We start from the raw sequence: 5668 nt of genomic DNA, 5'->3' as shown, positions 1-5668 counted from the left end.
CGTATCGTCCGCATAATTCGCAACCTTAGTATCCTCAATGATGAAAAAGAGGTCACAGATATAAATATTGAAAAACAGAGGGCCAAGGATTGATCCCTGGGGAACACCATCCTTGATCTTGATCCAGTTACTCAGTTCGTTGCCTACTTTTGTCCTTTGTTGCCTATTTTCTAGATAACTCATGACTAACCCAGTGGAAAGGTCATCGAACCCGTATGCACTGATCTTTGCTACAAGTAATTTGTGGCACATGCAGTCAAAGGCCTTAGAAAGGTCGATGAGTAGTGCCCCAAAAACATCTTTTTTGTCATTGGCTAGCTTCCAGAGCTCTTCCATTGGGAGAAGAGAGGTTTGAGTGGAATATCCTTTCCTGAAACCACATTGTTGTTCATCAAAGTAGTGCTCAAAGTATTCTGATATTTGATTGTGATATACTCTTTCGTAAATTTTGGATATTACCGGCAGTATACTTATTGGTCTATAGTTACTTTTATCGTTTTTAGAATTTTTCTTGTAGACTGGGGTGACTGTCGCGAACTTGGAAATGTTGGGAAAAAAGCCTGAGCTGAAGGAGTCATTTATGCTTATAGAGAAGCAGCTTGCAAATAAGTGAGAGTATTTTTTAATTATTTTCGCTGGTATATCATTTTCCGCTTGAGACTTATTTGTCTTAAGGTTGTTAATTATCTTCTCTACTTCGTCTTCGGTGGTGTTTCTAAACTTGAAGGAGTTTTCATTGTTTGATACCTTTTCTTTTATTTTGAGTATACTAGGGTGGTTTCTAAAAAGCATTATTTCATTTTGAAGAATATTATCAGAAAGTTCATTGAGAGGCACTGGTTCTGTTGGTGGTTGATTGAGATCTAATTTTTCAGTGATATTTATGAAGAACTCATTAAACATTTTTCCAATTTCTTTATCATCATTAATAAGTTCATCATTTTCGACTAAGGTTATTTTCTCACTTATTGGTCCTTTATTAGAGAAAAAAGGGCGCACAGTTTTCCAAAATCTTTTATTGTCAGTGATTTGCTTTTCATCCAGAGATTCATAAAATCTTCTTTTAGTGTTTCTCAGGAGATATAAGCATCGGTTTCGCTGTTGATTGTAATTATATTTGTTGATGTTAGAGGGGTCTTTTCGTTTAATGTTATTAAGTCGAGATCGATGCATCATGGCCTTTCGTAGTGATTTTGTCATGAAAGGTTTATCATTACCTCTTAGTATTTTAGTTTTTATCGGTGCTTCAGCGTTTAGAAGATTTACTACACTTTTCATTTTATGTTCAAAGTTGCGATTCGACTCTAGTACTTGTGTTAAATGATTTTTGAAAAGATCTTCGTTAAGATTTTTGTAGCATCTATATTTAATGGCCTTAGGTGGACACTTTTCAAAAGTGGTTTTTAAGACGCTTATTGTAATGTTGTGAAAGTCCGATAGGCTATTAGATACAGAGGAAGAGCCCTGAAAACTTCTTTGGTAATTTGTTAGCATCAGATCAATGCATTTCGGATTTTCTGCGTTTTTGAAGCACGTAGGTTCCTTTATCAAGCTAGAAAGCTCCCTGCTAGCAAGAAACTCAGGCATTTTATGTTTGTCGATTTCACAATTGAAATCCCCCAGTAGTAAAAGTCGGTCATGATCTCCTATAGAATCAAGGCTATTTTGTAAAAGCTCTAAATGTGAATTTATATTGTATACTACTACTATTATATTACTTGATCCTCAACCTTGGTCAAGGATGACTGGATTTCTTCTAGAATTGAAGATTTAATTGTCTCCCCAAAAGTTTTGAATTGCTCTTGAATCTTCCTGTCAAGAGCTTTGACGGTGTGTTCTTCGACTTTGTTTGTTCTTTGTGTGTTATATTTAACTTTCCAATGATTTAACTCTTTATCTTTCTGTTCAATAGATTTCTTCAGTTCTTCTTCTTTTCCCTGGCATAGTAAGACTATATCTTTGGATACTTCCACACAGTTGAAACAGATGAAAGTAGACTTTGCTGTGGAGCGAGTTGTTTTATTTCTCTGGCTATTTAGATGAGCTTGCACTTGGTACGCAGGGAGTTGCGAGCACTTAATTAATGGTAACTTGTAAAATGTCGAAATACAACGACGAAACATGACATTATGTTTATGGATGTATTTTAACTGTTTTAAATTCATGTGCTACAGCCGAGAAAAAAGTCACATATTTTTTACTTTTTATGTGAAGAGTTTGCTCCTGTTTGTCAACAACTCAAGTAAGAGGGTGAAAGACTGCCAAATACTATGCCTCCAGCAAACTTAAGATAAGAGTCTCCTAACTTTGAAAAAAATCACAGCCAACTAAAATTTAGAGGTTTTACTTTATAGTAGAATCGTTGAAGAATACTTTCTATATCTCAGTTTTTTTTATCTGGTTTTTCTTTATTTCTATCTCAGGATTTAACAGCGCTAATAGTTTAGATATAATTTTAGAACTTTGTTAAATTTTTCAGAATTTACGATGCAATGATACAATATTCCTAATTAATATGGTTATTGAATTTTGAAACTACATAAGTCAACTTATTTCTATTAAATCCTAGTCTTGAAATCCTCTGTATTTCACATCCCTGACTCAATAAACCGAGTGATGTTTAAAGTTTGTTTAACTTTTTTGATTCTCTGCGCTCTTTGCAAGGAAGACTTTTTGAAGAGGCTAGAGAGGTATTTTCCCTTCCGGGACGAAATTTTTGCTACGTTTTCCAGCGGGTCTATAACACAGAGGTGTTTATGTTAGGAAAAAAGTTTTCAAATGTTATTTTTATTCGAAGGTTCGAAATTTAAAATTAGAAAGATTCGAAAGTTCGATTTTGAACGCAAGGAGTTCGAAACCGGAAGTAAAACGAGTCTATAAAACAAAAACTAAGAAATAAAAATACTCAAGGCTCAGGGCGGACAAATGATTATTGAACTTTTCACAACGATTCATGAAAAAAATCATATAATTTTCCTCAAATCCGTAGAAGTAAATTTTAACTTGCAATTTCTAGTGTGTGACCCTAAATATTTTGCTTGCAACTTGCAAATCGAGTGACTTGCCTGGATCGCTTCGCAATTCTTATACATATACACTAGTACCAATATTTTTCAACCTATCTGCTTCTCGATTTAAATAGAGAGAAACTTTTTACCGACTTAAGTTTTCTTCCAGCATCATCGACAGCAAAAGCCAAACCGCACAGATAGCACGAGGTCATGATTCATTTTTCCATTTCATAATTTTTCACATCCTTCTTCTCTTAAGCGCTCTTATTAACATTTCGCATGTCTCAATTGACGACGATATCTAGCGCACTTGTACGACTCGTTTTCTCATTTGGTGTATAGCCTTTATATGTGAGAGGAACATCAAATGACATTGATTTCATTTCAATGTAGTTTTAAAATTTTAAGCACTAGTATACTCGCTATTTTCAATTTTTATTGCAAATGAAATACTCATTTTAGACCTGTATGTTTGCATGGATGGAAAATACCGGGACGGTAAAATAATTTTTTTATGATACAGCTTTCCCGCGTAAAATAATAGCGAGTTTGGGGAAATTGTTTAGTTACTCGTTTGTTTAGAAAACAGAACAGAAGGTACAAAGTTCACTCTCTTCTCACTAAAGTCTCTACGAAGGAAATCCCCTCCCCGCGCAGGAGAAACACTAGCTTGTCTTACTAGCTTGTTTTGATCGTGACTTCACTCACTTAACCAAAAGCTTTCTTGCTAAGTAAGAAATATCCTAAATCTCTCGAGGTGATGATTTCATCCATTTTCTATGTGGGCGCTATTTCTTTGCTATTTCAATTGAGATCTTTTGGAATAGGTATTCTTCCTCTGTTTCTCCAAATTTCGCCTCCAATCGTTTTGAGAGGGATGAAACGGTTTTGCAATTCGTTTACTTTTTTCTTGAAAACTTGCCATAGTTCAAGATAGTTCCTCGACTGATTTGTCATTAGCTCCAACTAGAAAAATCGTTTGCCGGTCACCTGTTTCAATCGTGCTTCATTGCTTCAAAATCAGCATTATCATAACTGTACCTTTCAGATTTAGATTTAACATATGCATTGCACTTTATGCTAAAGGTCAGGGAACTGTGATCGCTTTTACCCAACGGACTGAGATATTCTAGGTTTTGTGCTTGGTTGCCTTCTCCTGTTAGAATGAGATCAACCAAAGATGGTTCATTGGTTGAGCTGATGTTGTTTTCATTCGACGTGTTACTGCTGTTGGGGCTGCTGTACATGCATGCAAAAATCATTAAATCATTACCACTTAGGCGAATTTCTATGATACAAGCTTCAATAAAGTTGACTGGATTCATTGATTTGGTCACATTTACAATCAACTACTGAACTGATGTGTGGGCAAGAATGATAATTCCACGGCCAATGTTGGTATCCATATTCGTATGACAGACAACTTTATAATCTTTGAATTTGTACTTGCGAAGTTCTCTTAGTTTTCCATGTTTTGGTTTTACTTTACATATGGCAACAATGTGTGGTTGTTGTTTCTCTACGTTTCGTATAAATTTTTTCTTTTTGCCTGATGTTATAATATCAGCGTTGCAGTAATAAAACCTGATACCATTTATTGTTAGATCATGGTGAGGGACTTGATTCAGACTTTTTTGATTAATTTTTATTTTATTTTTTGTGTTTAGGTGATATTTTTAAACACAACTTTCTTGGTTGCATTCTCTGTTTGGGGTTTCGTTTTGATCTGGATGAGGAAGAATCCGTTTTCGAATTTCCCCGCACTCTATTTTTCATTTTCGGAGTTATTATTTGCTTTACGTTCTTTAACTTGGTTCGAAAGTTTTTTTGATTGTTTTCTTTCATCGGGTGTCAGATCGTCAGTGATATTGACTGCCCTATATTTTTCAATACCCTTAAGAAGACAAAGATCGCTAAAGAGTGTGGACTTTTCTCTCAGGTTGCTAGCTGCTTTATAAATCAGCCAAGTTACCGGGTTGCTGTTTTTTGCTGGCTGCATTTAGTCTGTTTTCGTTTGCCGGTACTATGTATGACAGCAAAAAGTTTTATTATCTAGTATCTTTACTTTTTATTGACTGTCGAGATTTTTCAATGTTAGTACCATAACGAATGAATTCCAAATTCATCCTTTAGAAGAGAACCAGTGTCTTCCTTACATTTATTGGTTGTCCAAAATGCATAAGAATCCTATAAAATTTCGCTTTATTATTGCCGCTCCAGTCTGTTCAACTAAACCACTTTTTAAGGCTTTAGCTTCAATTTTTAAACAATTTTCCATCAAATAGATCTCTGTAATGCGAAATCCTATTACTAACATCAAAACATTTTGGGTCATTCAAAACAATGAACCTGTTATTTCAGTGATTCAAAAACTTTAAAAAAATCTAAGACTAATTCAATTTCAACTTTCGACTTTTCTACGCTTTTGTACAAAAATACCTCAGGATAAACTTATTTCAGTTTTGAATGAGATTGTCAATTTCTGTTTTCGGGGTTACCCTAAGTTTTTGTCTGTTGTTAAATCTGGTGCTAGATGGATAACGAAACCATAAAAAAATCGTTACTTTTCAATATACATTCAGTTAAGTCAGCTATAAAGTTTATAATGGAAAATTGTTTTTTCTCTTGTGGTGATTGTGTTTTTAGACAGGCGATTG

Source organism: Clytia hemisphaerica, unplaced genomic scaffold, assembly GCF_902728285.1.
Source record: "Clytia hemisphaerica strain Z4C2 unplaced genomic scaffold, Clytia hemisphaerica genome assembly, whole genome shotgun sequence".
NCBI lineage: Eukaryota > Metazoa > Cnidaria > Hydrozoa > Leptothecata > Clytiidae > Clytia > Clytia hemisphaerica.
This window is presented reverse-complemented; position numbering follows the sequence as displayed.